Source organism: Sebastes umbrosus, chromosome 4, assembly GCF_015220745.1.
Source record: "Sebastes umbrosus isolate fSebUmb1 chromosome 4, fSebUmb1.pri, whole genome shotgun sequence".
NCBI lineage: Eukaryota > Metazoa > Chordata > Actinopteri > Perciformes > Sebastidae > Sebastes > Sebastes umbrosus.
This window is the reverse complement of record NC_051272.1, coordinates 22,976,742-22,995,855: the sequence shown is the minus strand read 5'-3', so window position 1 is coordinate 22,995,855 and position 19,114 is coordinate 22,976,742.

Here is a 19,114-nt window from a genome sequence, read left to right as displayed (position 1 = left end):
GTCTCATATTTCATATAATCTGCACTCTCTCATGTGTCGCTTAACTGTTATGAGCCTGTGGCCTGTTGCCACCCGCTCAATATGGCTGACCGTCTGAGTGATTGGCCCATTTATTCCCGCGATGTGCATCGATTTTCGTCCTGACACAGCTGCAACCCCTCGTCTTGGAGCCCTACCTTGGACTTATCCCTTTAATAGTGCTCTCTCATGTCACATTTGTGAATGGATGGGATCCATAATAGTAACATGTCAATGCTACTTTAACAGATGCCCCCTCTCATGTGGAACTTCCCAACATTACATTTGGGGGCTGGTGTTGATGCAGTGAAAATATACGTATCAGTGAATCTCTGATCCGTTTTGACCCGGTCTTGGAGATCTACCTGCTTCTCTCTCCATTGTGTATGCCACGTTATGTCACAGGTCTGATATTACAAACAGAGGAGCCTCACAGGTAAAACTGTATCTCGCTGCCATCTGTATAATGCATTGCATATAAATCACAATCTGGACAGCTGAGCAGTTTTAGTTAGTTATACTCACATTAGTGTGACACCCAATGTGGACAGCTGATGCATGATTTGGTCTTATACTTGACAGCATCTATTATAAAGGGTGAAGCCTATGATAAAGCAAGATCCTGTTGTAATAGCAATTATTGCAACCCTTGCAAAAAAAATAAATGCATATTGGAATGTACCATGTAAACTCAGTAAGGTGACAGTGAAGGACACAAGGCATTCCCTCATCCTTTACTACGGGGCAGAAATTAGTGTTAGAGAGGGAAGCGACAGGTAACTAAGCCAACTCAATATCCTTCAACTTTATTAATCACTTTCATAATCAACTGTGAAACAACTGATATTGTTTCCATCTGGTGTTTCATGTTGATTGAACTTGACAACCATCCATCAGTCTTATCAAAACCCATAAAGTGTGAAACATGTAATAACTCCAGCCTTGCAAAGGAACTTCTTTGTCAAGATCTGCTCATAAAAAGGAGGAGGTTAGAGAAGAATCACCAAAACACCTGCAAGATGACATTCAGGCTGCAATTGACCATTATTTACCAAATAGATGTACAGAGAAATCTCAAAATACACAGCTTGGAATGGGTGTACATCCATACAGTACGAGGCAATGCTGGATTTCACAAAAAAAAGAGACATTTGTGGCTTTTTATTCAAAATTAGATCTGATATGGTTGATGGCTATGTCAGCATTTGGTGTTAATACCGGTAAGTATAACTTCATGGTCACACTGTACCATGTTTAAAATGAATATGTATGTTATGCCACAAAAAAATGGTTCCAGGTACATTACAGTTACTTAGGCTTAGATCCGGGACTGCACACTCCCAGATCTCAATATAGTAAAAATGGATGTTTACAACTTAATATGCTTTGCAGTAAATGTGTGACTTGTTTCCAATAGCATGGACCAACACCCCTATGGAACATTTCTTGTTAAATCTTGTTAATTAAGAAGTACTACTCCCTAGGTTTATCCAATGAAGTGGCCATTTCAAGTGTATTTTTCTTACTTTGATCGAGAGAAAACATAAAACAATGCATTAAGTGTAAATAAAATTCTACTGTTGATTTGTAATAAAAATTCAGTTGAACAAAATTGCTAAAAATGTGTTAATACCCATAAAAACAGTGCAAAATGTACTATACATTTTGTACATTCAGGCCTACATGTAATCACTCTACGATTATTCCAGTGGCTGGGTCTAGAAACGAGTAGAATGAGAAATGAAGCTGACTTTTATCGTTGTCATCAGAGCCAACTCTGGCCTCCCTGGGGCCCGAAACAAACTCTTGCTCTCTGTCATGGTCTTGACAGCATTTGGAATGGCACTTTGACATGGGTGTCCAGGGCCCTTGAGTAGTGTGGGAAGCCCATGCGACTATCATGGTGTGCACACATAAGGCATCAAAGAAATAAGATGAACACATGGCTCAACTCTCAGGAGAGTATCTTCCCACATGATGGTTATCATAATGTACATGATAGGATGGGGAAACACATGCATGACCATAGCACTTGAATGCCAGGTAGGCTGCAGTGGAGACCCACATAACACACCAATCGGCTGGAAATCTGTCCTCTAGCAATCCAGCCACTTGACAAAGATGTGTTAGAGAAGACAAGCAGACAGTGACAGCATACGTTAAAGGGGCTAAATTCAATAGCCAGAGCATTAATATAGCATCAAACAACATATAGAGGAGCAATGTCTACCTGAGCAGAGAATGAAGTCGCTCTCCCTCCATGTGTGTTGTAATCAGAGCTTCTCTTTGCTTTGTTGACCAAGGGTGCTTTGGCCGCGCATGCTTTTAGTGCATGTTCGTGCATATGATCGTGCCCTACTGGCTAGCTCATGGCCACTGCTCTGCACTGCTCTCATTTTGTGGTTATAGCTAATAACGCCGCCACGCCTGATGGCATCGTCACGGAGGTGTAGCATCCATCCTTCAGTTCCCCCTCAGATAAACACTGTTATCTCTGTCAGCACTTTTGCCATTGTTTGCACTGTTAGCACCGTTAGTTCCGAGCCGCTGGCTCGCCGTCGCAATGTTGAGAGATGTTGAGAGGTAATAGAAATACTCCCAATCCCGTATTTAGCACCTTTAACAAACAAATCTGACTCTGTATTAGCCAGGTTAGGGATTGATTGCCATTGATGCAACATGTGTCAAGGGTATTGGGCTATCAAACTACCTCAAAGATGTGCAAAATGACTAAAAATAGATGCAAAATGACCCCAAAGACACGCACAATTTAAATTTGAGTCTCAACACCGTTTTACTAATTTTACAGACGTGCCCCCCCCCCTCCTTAAAACTGTACCCTAGTCTGCCCCTCTACATTTAAATGTTTCTGAACCTGTCCCAGGCTCCATAGAGTAAGTAGGAAAGCCTATAGAGCCTGTTGGAGTGCACTGCCTCTGCTCATAGAACAAGGGTTAACATGCATAACCTTCATAACCTTCACTATTTAACCTAATTAAGCGCAGAACAGCGCGCTGGTCAGGAAATATGGCAGTTATCACAGGGACCATACACACTGAGTAGCTGAACGTTTTAGTCCGAAAAAATAAATGATTTAGAAAATCCTCTCTCTCGCATGGTGAATGAAAGTTATTAAAAACTGAGTGGCTCTGGTTCACTCACATGTGAAGCTCATTTACATGAATAAAAACACATATTTAACCATTTCACTGGTTCTTCCTTACAAGAAATACTGAACAGGAATAGGACCCACTGAGAACAATGTACAGGGGGTGGAGAGAAGAGCATGAATACCTGTACAATACATAGCCTAATGCAGTCTAATCCAACAGTGAACAGTTTACAATATAATGGATAGTCATTGTAGAACACCGCAAACTACAGCCTTAAGAATTTTCATTTCATTTCATGTATCACTAAGGCCAGGGCTAAATGGGATGACTGCTGTCCACTCCGTACTTACAATGACCTACATACAGTAGTACTTACTAACTGAAAGGTGAGCATTGCCTTTAAAAATGTTCTCAGGTAATACAGACATGCCGAAAATACTCCAACTCAAAGAACTATGTAGTTTGAAAGTACCAGACAAGAATATGTTGCTCTCCTGAGGATCTCTTTGCTGTGCTTCCATCCTTTTAACAACAGTGCTGTTTTATCATTATTGTTTTTTTCTGATTGACAGTAAACACACACTGGAGCATTTGAGATGATAAGAGGCCAAGCTGACAGCCCGACAGGCACATCAGTGTCAGGTCTAAGCCAGCTCTGCCTTGCTCTACCCAGCCAAGGGCCTTTACCTGATCCGCCTGTCGGGAGATTCAAAGGTACAGTATGCACACCGAGTGGCCAAGATGAGCTTGATTCACAAATGTAGAGCTTGCTGACTGTGCTCTTTTTCAAGTTACTTGTAAAGCACAGATTTTGTTCCACCAGATGGGTTGTGTAAATCCTTTTTTCTACAATATGAGAATTGTATCATTCAAATAGGGAAGAAACTTTTATTCCATGCATTGCAGCGACTTGAGTGAAGTTGTCACACACTTATAATAATAAGTATGCAAGTAAGAGGTAGCAGGTGAGCATTATTTGTATTGCATCTATACTGTACGCCAAAAAGTGAAACTCGCTGCGAAATAGTATTTAGTTAAATTTACCTCTTTTTGTCTTTAGCTATGGTACCAGCGTGGCTCTGGTAAATGGACTCAGACTTATATAGCACTTTTCTAATCTTCCGACCACTCAAAGCGCTTTACACTACATGTCAGCATTCACCCATTCATACACTGATGACAGAGGCTACTAAGGTGCCAACTTTGCCTATCAGGATCTTATCTAAATACTCATTCATACACCGATGGCTATGCCTTCGGGAGCAATTTGGGGTTAAGTGTCTTGCTCAAGGACACATCGACATGTGACCAGGAGCAGCCGGGGATCGAACCACCAACCTTCCGATTGGTGGACAACCTGCTCTACCCTCTGAGCCACAGCCGCCCTTGGCAATGTTAGTCGGTTGGTCAGACTGTCTGTGGGTCAGTTGGTCCACCACTTTGCTCCAGACTGAAATATTTCTGGGCTGTCAAAATGAACTTCATAATAACACGTTAACTCAAATTTGAATGTTACTAATTTCTTTAATGTGTTAACGAGTCTTGTGATTTTTAGGTTGTAGCAGTTCTAGGTTCTAGCTTGTTGCGAAGGAGACTAAATAATGCTCCAAACTCAAGCTAAATGTTGGCGATGACCTCTGACCTCAAAATATGTGAATGAAAATGGGTTCTATGGGTACCCACGAGTCTCCCCTTTACAAACATGCCCACTTTATGATAATCACATGCAGTTTTGGGGCAAGTCATAGTCAAGTCAGCACACTGACAACTGTTGTTTCCTATTAGAGCTTGAGTTTGCCATGTTATGATTTGAGCATATTTTTATGATAAATGCAGTACCTGTGAGGGTTTCTGGACAATATTTGGCATTGTTTTGTGTTGTTAATTGATTTCCATATATAATATATACATAAATTTGCAAAAAGCAAGCATATTTGCCAACCCCCATGTTGATTGAAGACTATTAAATACTTAAAAATAAAAATGTGCGATTAATGTGTGATTAATCACGATTAACTCTGGACAATCATGCGATTAATCGTGATTAAATATTTTAATCGATTCTAGTGTCACTATGAGGTTGCCATTTTTGGTTTTGAGTAAAATATTTCTTCATCTACAAGATGAATTAGCTTTTCATCTGGTTCCATCATCAGGTCAACATTTCAGTTTGTCCAATACTGATGTTGACCACCAAATACCTTAAACCTAACAACATCCCCATTAGCCTCAATTGTACTTTGTGTTTGGTGCTTCTTTGTGTAAGTGAAATTAAAAATTAAGGCCTTTACATACCAGGGGCATGGCGAATAAACGACACAAAAATGCAAAATACTAACCTGTGAATATTATATGTCTAGGTCTTTTATTGTGAAAGGTAAGAACAGAAGGAGTGGCTCTGGTCTGTACTACCTTTGTCGAGGTTGAAAGGAGCAATAAAGTTTGCCATCCTGGTTTGGACTACAGAGCCTCTGTGTTGTCATTTCATAAATATAGGTGCAACCCGTTCCACACAACGTGATTGGTTGATGCCTTTATTCGCAGTGCAAAAACTCAGAAAATCAACCTCGTTCCGAAAAAAAATCATGACAAAAACAACAGTTCAAAAAAATATATTGATGCGCAAATTAATTCATCTCACAAAAAAACACCCCCGGTGTGTAAAGGCCTTTAAGTGTTCAGAAATGCCCCCTACATATTGTAAATAGTTTGTACCTAAAGTTTTTAGAAAACATGAAAACTGTATTTCTCACACCTTACTAGCTACTTTTCCACATCTTTGCTCATCCAAAACTACAACGGATATAATAAAATGTTACGAGAATCTTAACATGTTGGTCCCTCAATTTACAGCTTCCTTACACAACGATATAGTTCTGCCACACACATCTCTTAACACGTTCATACTCAAAACATGATATGGGTTACCAAAGACTTTTATTCTGACATCACCGATAATTACACTTTCTTATTATTTGTCTCTGCTTTCATTTCGCTCTTTCATATTGTTTTGCCTTTGATCAAATTGTTTCTTATCCATGAGTAGTTGTTTAACTCTGCTTCGTCAAGTGCTGTGTAAAGTTGTCACTCCATGTATACTACACTATAAAAAAACATGCCTTTAAACTTCACATTCACTATGGAAGCTATGACCTTTGTCTGACGCACGTCCTTTGATGCCAGCATCCATACTGTTGATTATAAGGCCGTTTGATTGAAGGGTAAAAGCACCACACTTATCATCTTGAATCATAAATGACCCTGAGTCCCCATACCTTAAATGGTAAGTGATAAATTGTAATGCATGCGACAAATAATATGATTGACAGCATCTATTATCCATGAATACAGTATTTTTCATAAAGAAAAAATATTTGAATGAATAATGTATGAATCTGTTAAATCACTTGAACATTAATGACCTTTTTTCAGAGCACCTATATTGAGTACTTCCTTTTCAGAACCTTTTGCTGATAGCATTGCGTTATTAATTTTTCATAGCTTATTGAAGACCGATTAGGAAGAGGGTGGTCCCAGCACCCTGGGAATTCTCACTGGGGATCCATGTCCTTGGTATTAATATAACACTGAGTCAACAACTCTGAAAGACTCTGCAGATCCAAGATGTCAATATTGATGTATACATAATTATAGTTTTAAGTTGTTTCTTAATATTGCAAATGCTAAAAGAAATAATACAGCTTGAAATAATGTTAATTCTAGTTCAAGTTCAAAAGTGCTTTTGAGGATATTAAATCAGATACAATGATTTTGATTAATTTGTAAAAGGAAGATTGACCAAATAGTCATCATCAAGAGCGAGCAAATTCCAAAGATGATGTCATGTTTTGTGACAAAATAAAACATGCAAATCTTTTCAACTCAAATTGCTCAGACAATTATGATGTAAATACAGTATAACGGTGTCATTTAAATATAGATTTTAAATGATCTTATTTAACTATGCATGTGGTGTCCAACACAGGCACAGTTTGCATTGGTTCAGGAGGCCCACTGAACCCTCTAGTGGCTCCATCCCAAAATGCATATAGGGTTATCTCTATTTTTTATAATGACACAGAACTAATAATTTATTATAAAGATGAATAACATTGACCTTGTTGTGTCTTCTCATTGACAGAATAAGAAGCCAACAAGATAAGAAGATAGATTTGCGGTCTACTTATTGATTTATAATACTATCGGACGCTCTCTGTCCACACTGCAACTGTCATTATGCACTTTCTGTTATGTTATGGAAACAAATAACATACCTATTTGCTGTGCGCTCGTGATCAGATTAGAGACGTAACCACTTAAAAGATGCGTTATACATGCTATCTTTCAATGTTTGTACTTTTTAAACTGAAAACACAATTTAATATTGTACTATACTATACTATACTATTACTGTAAATAGCATACAATATAGCCAACAGCAAGTGGGAAACTTTCAGGCGATCCTCTCCAGCCCGCTGCCGCATTATTTAGGTTTTTGTAGTGAAATGAGGGGTATTATATCAGATAACTCCTCATTTCAACTTCACCAATAAGCTGCTTCTCGTCCGTTGTGGCGCTTTCAAAGCGAGCGACAGGAATAAATAGAAACAGGGCATTTGACAAAAGTTAAGCTCAAAACGGCGCACTGAGCTACGCAGTACTGCATCGCTCACGACCAGTTAGGACATTCCAATAGAAAACAATGCGATCAGACTGATGTTGTCGCTGACACTCGCTCCTGTCGCATCCGGTAGGACACGTTGTTATATATAGGCGACACACTAGACCTCTCTGTGTTGTACACATTACGTTCCCTCTAGATTTTTTTGTGAACCCCAAATCTTAAAGGTCAAACAACGCCTATGGTGTCCAAACGTTATACTCCAGTTTATTACTCCTGCCGTTGAATGAGCTGGAGAAGAGTATGTTGTTATTCATGAGGCTGTAAAGTAGCGCTAAACACCTATTTTTCGGTTATTTGAAACACGATAAAACCCTAACAGGACTAGAAGAAAACTTATTTTAATAGTATTCTTTAATGAAGCATCAAATCAATATGATTAAGTACTGTCTAAATAATTGCTTTTTCTAATTCAATTTTCTGTCGGAGCCACATTGTTACAATCTAGATTGGAAGACGGCTCTATTAGGCGTCAGCTGCTGGCTCTGTCAGCACAACACCAAAGTGAGTGCAGTGTCAGCAAGACAATAATGTCATTGCTGCTGGTTAACAGTATCAGTGATTGATTTTCTCAGTTCCTCAGCTGGGAATTAGACTATAAGGCATATACGACTTTACGTGCTTTCCATCAGCCAGACACTTCTAACATTTTCACGATTGGAAACTGTGCAACATATTTTTCTTTTTTTTTTAAACTTGATCTCATAAGAATGTAGATTTGTAAGGACTTGTAATGAAAGACAGAGGCTGAAGGACAGCGCATCAAAGAATCACTGAGGAAGAATGTGTTGCATGACGTTCAGTCGAGAGTGGAAAGGGTATCAATGTCTCGTGTATCTTGCCTTTACAAGGACAAACCACTTAGCTGTCAAATTAATGTTTTACACCCATTAGATGGATGTAAAAAACACTGTATTTCTACTCTTATTCATTCTCACTGAGTTGTAATCCTATCCTCTAAACCTCTCCGTTGGACATCCGCTCCTCACCACTTTGAATCAATCAACTGACTGCATGATGGGTGGTCACAACTGCCAGTTCTCTGCAGGGATCTGAGTCTCAGGGCTTAATTGGTATTGTGGCAGCAGTTTGCTGTCCCTCTCATCTCTGGAAAAAAAATGTTAAGGCTGTAGGCATAGTGAATTTATGGTTTGATAATGATCTCATTTATCCTCATATTATATATTTAAGTTTATATACTTGTGTATTGTAGCGTTTAGTGTATTTTCTGCACTGTAGTATTTATTTCAACACTTCATAAATACTACATCTACAGCTTCCTGTGCACAAAACATCATCAAACATTGATGCTTCCTGTTTGCAATTTTATTTTTTAAACCATCTTTTCACTTGTTGTGCAGACACGGGGGACTGTTTGGCATATTTCAGCGGCTCAGACAGATGCTGCTTTTTTTTGTTTTTTTTAAACTGCTGACTTACTGCAAAATGGGGGTGGAGGCAGGAAAGAGAGAAGAAGGTGACTCAGAGCAAAGAATTAAAAAAAAGGATTCAGACAGGGATTCTCTCTGAACGTGCGAACACTCATGGTGGTCAAAGTAAATCTACCACTGTTGTTCCCACAAATGAATCAATTAATCATCAACAGAGCAGTCAGATTAAGATTAGGGCAAAGGTTAAATCAGTATTAAGATCTGTGGGAGAAAGATGCTTTATTGTTTTTCCTTTCACTAATCCACTACGTGACCCGATGTGACTCTTGCTTCATTACATCCCTCAGTCCTTTCTCTTGTGCTCAGAAGAGCGAAAGCTCTCCTCCAACGTTTACCAGAGAAAGGACGATTTCTCTCCCCTGGCCTGATGATGTAGTCGTGTCTGTGCCATGAGTGTGGCCGGAATTTTAATGTGGCCCTTTCTTGCACATCAGGTTAGAACGGCATACTGTGTAGAGTTATGAGCTTCTGCTGTCAGGTGGAACATTTGATGATAAAATGAGCTGCATTAACCCTGACGAGTGGAGTATTTAACCTAGTCTGTACGTATTCAATGAATGTATGTAAAATATAAATAACTCAGAAAATAGCATATATATTGACAAATAATTGTTTATAACTCAAATTGCACAACTTGCTTGCCAGTCATGTGAAATATTTATTTGGAAATTAAAGGAAAAATTGGACCTTTTGAGAAATACTCTCATTCGCTTTCTTGTAGAGAGTTCGATGAGAATATTGATATGACTCTCATTAATGTGCGCTAACTATGGGGCTGTGAGTTGATTAGCTTAGTTTAGCATAAAGACTGGAAGCAGGGGAAATGCTAGCCTAACCTACAAACACCTCTAAGGGTCACTGATTGACATGTTACATTTTTGTTCGTTCAATCGGTGCACAAACCGAAACATACAAACGAGAAGTTATGGATCTATGGGGAGCTATATGCTGTAACTATCTATCGGCCGGACTACTGACTTGCGGTTGCCTGGCAACCTCGTGGTGATGATGAGATTCCATTTAGGGAGGGAAATACTCCCCATAAAACCACACCCCTTCTTTTGACATCTCAGTTACCGTAGAATAGTTTCCCCATAGAAAGAGAATAGGATTAGAACGGACATTGAACTGTTTGCCGTGGTCATTTGACTAGGTCAAAAGAAAATGGCGAATGTTTTTAGTTGTTATGGTGACAATGCACTTCGGTGGGGCCGTGAAGTGTGTAACACATTGTTGCTCCGCTGCTAAACTGGCAGCGGAGGTAGTCCAGTCGACATCCGTGTAAAAGGGACAGCCCGGTCGCACGAAAAAGCGTGAATGACATGATAATGCGCAAGGCAAAAGCGAACGCCGTTCTTGCTTCATTTGTACGCCATGTGGTCTGTACTGACTGCAACGTAAATGCATCTGCGTGAATATGCTACACTCTAGTGTACTAGTGTAGAGAGCTAGTGACGTCGAATAAACTTTTAAATACTGCTTATGGTGGGTGGGAGCGGAGGTGGATGGGTCCAACAAACACAGGACTTTCAGCCAGGAGACCTGTGTTTGAGACCGGTGTTTGAGACCTGTGTTTTTTGTTTACGTTAGTGACGTGATTTTTAGTGACGTTTTTTTTATGTGTTTTAATTACTAATGTTACGTTGTGTTCATACATATTGTACTTAGTTTACATACTCTGCAACCATACAACCATGACATTTTTCCTAAACCAAACTCAGTGGTTTTGTTGCCCCCTGCTGGTACTGCACAGTCGTACACATATAATATTCACGTCTCTGAGAGGCAAAACGTGACACTGACACGCTATCCTCCAGTGGACAGGCGGGTCTATTACATGCTTTGGCGTGATATTGGTTTGAAAAGGGACAGCAGCATGGCGGGACCACACGCATACACTAGACGCTGACGCTGATGTGTTGAGCTAGATATATGCTCGCAGTAGTGTCCCTGACGGTAGGGTGCGCCGGCAAGTGAGTCCGCAACTGGCCGTAAGTCGGCTTATATGGAAGTGTTCTCTTACATCCATGAAGGTACACATAAAAACGGCCGCTGCTCTGACCATCCTGCTAGGTTGATTTGAATGGGAATGTTATTCTACTCCTACTCTATTGCTAGTTTCCCCCTTCTTCCAGTCTTCATGCTAGACTAAGCTAATCGCCTGTTGGCTCTAGCTCCACTTTTAATGAACAAGACTTCTTGGGATGAAAGCAACTATCCATATTTCCCCAAATGTTGTATTATATGTAGTCCACAGTTCACAAGACTGTATGTGTTTGCTACTACATACATTTCTAAAACCAGTGAATATTGCTTTTATGACCAGAGCCACAGCTACTGTTGTGGACACTGAGGTCATGTCTTGGTATGTGTTTTGTGAGAATTTCAGCCAATTGAAATGCAGTTTACATGATAGAAAGGTGGATGGTGGGCATTTTAGGGTGATACCATTATCTATTAAATTCAACAGTGTTCATTTTGATTCCACAATCAAAACGACGGGGGCCAAAGTGCAATATTTTGCGTATAATTATATAGTTTCAACACACTAAGTGCAAAGAATTCAAAACTTTTGAAAAGTCCTTCTTTTTAAAGTAGGAAAATAATTGCAAGGCATAAACATACAGCACAATCTGCAACAAAATACAGCCGTGGACTACAAACACTACCTGTTGTCAATGGTAATTGAAGTATTCATGTCTGACGCTTTTTCCAAGCCGTTACTTATCAGATGACACACAAAAAGCTTTGGCTCCCTTCAGCCCAAATGAATTACAGCCGTATTATGTTTTTGCATTGCTTAATGTTTCAAAGTCATTATCAATCATCATCTGCCCAGGGATAATTTTGATGTATGACAGTAATTATCACAAATTACTTGTTCATATTGATTTGTGTATTCATTTTTAATGTGACAGCAGTTCTGGCAACATTTGATAAATATGGAATGTGCACATTGAAGGCATTCATGGAAAAGATGCAGATCTCCATCAAAGCACAAACAAACACACTCACCAGACAAATGAGGATATCCAAACACAACATTAATCACTGCTGCATCCTTTATGTCCTGTCAACGTCACGGCACATATTGCTGCTATATTCTCTTTCCACATGTCATTTCTATGCAGCCAGGAGCTAGCCCCTCAATTTCAGTTTTTATCTCACAATGGAATGATTTTCATCCCAGTACCCACACAGAGGTAATTTCCTTTTGGTCTGAGCCACTCACTCAAGACAAGCTTTGCGAAAACAAAAACCGTCGCAGGGCCCGATTTCAAACTGAAAGCACACCTCTCCGCCACCCAAATGACACCTTGGGGGAAGGTTGTTGAGATGAAGAAAAGGCAGCCCCTTGTGTCTCATCATGACAACACCCATGACCCATGACTGTCTGTGACATTTAGGTCTGTGGTTCCCTAGGTAGATCATTTCCAGCCAGCCTGAGGTTAGCCTCAGGGCACATTTGTCTAGCTCTACTGGCCAGTTGGTTCTACAAGCACTTGGCTTTCGAGCAAAGCAATGAATGCCGTGTTTCAGTTCCCTTCAGCGTCTCTCAATATTTTTCTCATTTCACAATCAAGGATACCAAATTGAATCTGTTACAACTGGTTGTAAAAAGAGAAATAGTAGATATTCTAGAGTTAGCTCCAGACATTCATGATTTGAATACAGATTTCAGGCATTAAAGTTTCTTGGAGAAAAACCCTGAATGTTCTCACCTGGGTGAACCCTTAAGCAATTACATGCATTTTAATGTCTAAGTGGCAGTAATTTATTTTCAAGGATTACCAATCAGTTGGCGTTCATGCTTATTTTGTTCTTAGTCTCAAATGCTTGAGATTGTTACTCTGGTGAAGCAAGAAAGAAAACTCAAAATTGATGTGCGCTTTGAACTTGCTTTGCATTGTCAGACACCGAGGGCTTTTAAGTAGTTTTAGAAAACAATCATCATCTTGTTTCAGTTAGAAAACCTGAAATGGGAATTCTCTGAGGACATCTTTTTAAAAACCAGTACCGTTTTGGAAGTGATTCAGCTCATAAGATGATGATGTAACACCTTTCGAGTCTCCTGCTGAGAGACAAATAGCGATTGTCACCATTTATGCCCTGTCAGCGTGTCTGTTAAATAGGACACAGCCGCCTGGGGGGGTCAAACCTCTTTGTCTTTACTAATGTGAGCAACTGCTCAGTGGGACTGTTTGGATTGAAGACAGTGATGAAGGTTTTGTCGCACGATAAAAGCTGCTCTAAACTGGAACATGTTTCAGAGGTATAAATCACAGGGATACAGACAGTCAAGGATCTAATCGGCATGGGGTAAGGGGGCCAAATTTATGATATATGGAAATTTCTCCCCCACCAAATATTTGTCAAATTCGAATGCCTCCAAAAGCTAAAAGAAAGCTCCCCTAAATATACAGTATTAAACCGACTCCAAAACACACTGGATGGTCTCTGAACTCCTCCTGCTTCCTGTTGGTTTACATGTCGACCAGCATCAGGGGACACAACAGCTGTGAGCGCAGCTTGTGAGCATGTGCTAACGTTTTGAATATTTAAAACTAGTGTTCTTCAAAAACATTTTTTTGTTATATTTGTTGAAATTCTCTTTACATCCCGACAGCAATCAATAAATCAAATGCTCTGGGAAAAAAAGTCTCAGGACTGTAATAATCCTGACTGATCATTTAATTCGGCCCGTGCCGATAACTAACAATAGCTATGTTCATTGTTTACATTGCTGACGTTCATGATGATACATTTGAGGTTGTGGCTTTGGAGGGAGCAGGCCAGCTGTGGGAGCCAAGTTTCGTACACACACTGTCAGTGTTCAATAAATGAGCACAGTCTGTATTTTATGTAGGTGAGATAAATAAGTGATTTCATTGAATAAGTTAATTAATAGTAATTAATATGTTAAAAGGTTAAAAGTCATTTAATGATGATTTGATTTAATTCATCTTAATGTAATGTCTTTATGTGTTACTTTGTAAAGGCAACACTATATAAGCTTTCTGTTGGACCGGTAAGTAGGTTACTGTCGCTTTAAGAGAAATAGGCTTCTTGTGCTCATTGAGGTAAAAACAGTGGTTTTGTTCAGTTGAGGCTCAAGTTAAGGACTGAGCCACATGGTTTTCTTACCGTAGTATAGATTCCTAATTAGGAGAACTTAGCTTTGAATACTTCTGTAAGAAGATACTACAAAACTGTGCAATAAAGATTTTAGTTTTATCCTTTTTTACATCGGAGTCCTGTGAAAGTTTTTCCTTCTCAAATAAATATACAGGAGTAAATCCAAAGCGATCCTTGAGCTTCAATCCCCCACACCTGCCATTAGGAATTATGGGTAGGGGGACAGACTTTCCAAATTGGGCCCCTCATCCACCCCGAATCCAGGTCGCCCAGTTTCATATGACACCAGTATCTTCACTCTAGCTTTAAAACTGAACCTGCTACAGCAGGTTTTATAGTCTGCCTACAGCTCCTCATCTTTGTACGTCCAGCTTTGCCTGTCATACCTGATGCTTCTCCAGAAATTTGTTCATAGCCTCTCTGATCCTTTCATTGTTTTGTTCTCTCTGTATTTTTTGATCTCCCGATCAGGGCTTTCCACAAGGATATGGAGTAGCAAGCCAGTGGGAAACAGTAGCCATCTAGGGAGGTCCGGAGGCATGCCAAAAGTCCATATTTATTGACACCTTCACTGTAAGATTTATCAAAACATATCAAACCACCCCAATGATGGTTAATGTATAAATGCACTCTTATTCAATGGAAATAAACACGGTTATTTTAAGGGTCCCAGGTCTTATTTAGCCCGTGTATTGATTTTAAATTAAACTATTTATAAAAGTAACCTATGGCAAAAAGAACTCTGAAATACCAAAACATGTGAATCACTTGACTCAAATCATGTGAATCTAGTTAATCAACTCAACTTCTGTCATCTTCGTCCTCATTTTCGTCTTCACTATCATCACACTTTATCATATACAGTAGGAAGTTCGGTGCGGTTCACACCAGTGGTGTCAAGTGTCAACTCTCTGCTGTGTGAGGTAGAATAGTGCAAAACTATAAAACTAGTTATTTCTGATATTATGAGTTACAAGTTACAAGTTATATAAGTCAGCATAAAATAAGACTTTACACAGAGAGACAAAACACACTGTTTGCTGCAGTATTTTCAGCGCAATTGCATTACAAAGTACAAACGTGGTACAAGCGTGGTGATAAGCGATAGCAGATGAGACAACAAAATGAGCAACAAAAACAGCAAAAGAGATTGATTTCAAGCCACACTTTTTTTTTCTTCTTTTTAATGAGGGCATAAAATCTTGTTACATGATGATCCCAGAGCTATATAGGGTCTTTATTCACCCAATAATATCTTGGGCTTGTCTGGCCTCTGCTTCAGTGCCTTCCTCCTCAGGGGAATTTCACACTGGCTGGAGCCCTGGCTGTAATGAGGTGGTAGCAGTATCTGCAGGAGAGAAATGCCATGAACCTGCAGAGTCCGCTCTAATAAAACACCCGACAAGATCTTGGCCTAGGTAAACAGGGACGGGTTGTTAACTGGCTGACTGACCAACATATTCTGTCATATTTGATAGATATACTCAAACAGGAAAAAAAAAAATCATTGATAACTTGTGTGCAGCATTTTGCTCTACTCAACTCGTTTTGCTCTCACATTCACAGCCTCACTGTGTGTCTGACAAAGACGTTAAGTTGCACAATTAGATTGTTTAGCTTAATTCACACAAAGAAAAAAACAAAATACATCCTGCAATTCATTGTCCCCTGACAATCAGCAACAGTTTTTAGAATTATTTTACGTAAACTGAAATATGTTTAGAGTAAATTATAGTGACGTGAAATTGAAAATATGTTGCTATGAAAATAAACCTGCAATAAGATGTAAAACCTTTCTGTTTTGCTATAGCCAATTTGGATTAAATTGTTAAAAATAAAAAAAATAAACACATATTATTCAACATCTTTTTAATGTTGTTAGATATCCATGCTGTCTAACTACCTTTGTTTCGTCTGTCTGCTCCACAGAATATTCACCAGTCAATGCTTTTGCTGGCTTCTGTGCAGAGGAGGGTTTGTTTGTTTTTAGCTCTGCCTAGCACGAGTGGGCGGTGAGTTGATGGCTGCACAGTGCTTATGTGAGTATATACCATGATCCACTAAAAGACAGCATGAGATATATTATATCTAAATTTACAAACGAATAAATGCAAGAAGTAATACCACTTGTAAAGTATACATGTCTATTTTTTGTTAAAGATTTTTAGCTGCTAATGTTAGCTCCAAAGGTTTATACGTAGAAAGGTCATGTTTTAGAAACGTACAACTATTACACATGCTCCAGGCACAACGTTTAACCATGACTAGCTTGAAATCCACAAAACCAGACAAAAAAAGAAGAAAATCTTAAACAATTGCATGAGAGTCTATGGAGCAGAGCCGAATAGTTGCATTACACTGTAATTTTCCGGCTGTAATCAAAAACATTACCAAACCTTAGTCTTGTTTGTTTTTTCCTCCCATGCTCTCGCCCTCTTTTTCAAAGTACTGTAAGGCAAATTGAGATTGTCTTTCCACAGTCTACACAAAATTCCCCCATAAAGACAAGGCAACAACATGTATTTTTGGAAATTTGATAATTTTGTGAATAGGAAATGATGAAACGTCTAATTTGAATAAACATTCAAGCCCTTGAGTCAACACTTCGTTCAACAAGCAAAACTGTCAGTGTTAATTTAACACTGAAAAAAAGACAACACTTTACCAGTGTTCATACTTATCAGTTAATTTAACTCTGGTAGACAGTTTTTAACAGAAGCCCCACAGCCAAACTATGACTGAACAAACAACTGCAACCAACAATTCAGAATAGATGATTTTAGAACAAATCTCCCAAGATCCTTTCTTTCCCTATTTGTTTACAAGTATCCAGATACTTCCTACTGACCCCTTTCTTATTCCAAACCGCACACAGCATGATGCAAACGCGACCATCCAGGGCAGGGATACATTAAAATGAGTGATGAGCCGTGCCTGCTGCCTCCATCAGATACTTTGCATGGCGGAGTTCAATGTTTGTTTCTTGAGACACACAGTTTATCTCTTTTTATGGCTCTTTATAAACTTTATATGCAGGCTTTTAACGTGCCTTTTTTATAAACTCCCCAAAAAGGCTGTTTTACCGGCCTTTTTACTGACTAGCATCCTTCTGGTCAATCTGCTATTCACCATGTGTGCTTGTGCCTGCAGTTGTTACTCTAACTCTTAACTAATTTACATATTACGGTTTCATTCAGGTTTATCCCTTGTACTTTTTTATTAAACATAATTTGAGAATAACATTTTAATTAACAAGAAAAATAACCTTTTGCGCTCAACGGCTGTTAGACGACTTTGACGAACGACTGCACAACAGTGTAATATAATATGATGTAATAGAGTACAGACAACATTATTCTCCTGTGGTATATATATATGGAGCATTTAGAGGTCTTATGTTTTATGTTCTAAAAAAAAAATCAATACTGAAAATGAAAGGAAAATGCCTCCAGCAGGGCCACCTATTGACATGTCTTCTCATGTTGTCACATTATGATGAAGCAGAAAACAGATCTGTTGTAGGAAGAAAAAAAGAATTGGACATTATTGAATAGACTTGCATTTTTTTTCTCTCTCTCTCTCTCTCAAGAGGACAGACCCCGGGCACATTGTGAGGCTTGGTTATGTTCGGTAGATTCCTCAGGGAGGCCGTGTCTATATAATAGACTATCAGCCACAGCTTTAGGGCATAGGCTATCAGCAATCAGCCCTGCTGAATCACATTTTAGCTTAAGAAAATGGGACATATTGACATGCTGTATGCTGCTGAGAAAGAAAATGTACTTAAACTGTCAATGACTAGTACAAGTCCTTATTAGAGGACTGTGTGCCTTGCAGCAAAGGTTGCAACATGGTTGTTAAAAAAGCAGTAACTTGCCACTCTGACGCTATCTTTTAATGTGTTGTAATGTTTTGTCAACCCAAAGCATCACTATGGAAATATCTCTACAACATCTATCAGTTGCACATTATACATCTGCTGCTTGGTGATGACAGTGGAAGGTATCCAGTAACTATAACAGTAAATGCCAAAATGCAATAAGAATGAGTTTTGATGCTGCTGACGGGGGATGTGAAGCCTAAAGGGATTAGCTGAGGCGAGTTCTGAATGTTGCTGCCAAATACAAAACCATATTGAACATGAAATTATCTTATCAGATCCAATTATCTGTTGCAACTGTGGATAAAATGCATAAAACACTACCAGTGGCTGGCTAAAAATAAATCATACATGCATGACGCACAACATAAGATCTTGTGACATTTGTTAAATACTCTAATATGTCTTAAATATTAAATATGAGAGAGAAAGAGAGAGAGAGAGAATATGTATATTTATTTATCATGGTCTTGTTAAAGGAACAGTGTCTAACATTTAAGGGGATCTATTGGCAGAAATGGAATATAATAATTAGTATGTTTTCTTTAGTGTATAATCACCTGAAAATACTAGTCGTTGTGTTTTTGTTACTTTAGACTGAGCTGTTTATATCTACATAGGGAGCAGGTCCTCTTCACAGAGCCAGCCGCCATGTTTCTACAGGAGCCTAGAGTGGATAAACCAAACACTGGTTCTAGATAGGGCCATTCGCGTTTTCACATCGGCCACCGTAGTTCTCCTACACACTTGGCAACATGGGACAAATTTCAGTTGGTTTCAATCTACATCACCGCTAAATGCCACCAAATCCTACACACTGCACCTTTAAGCTCAT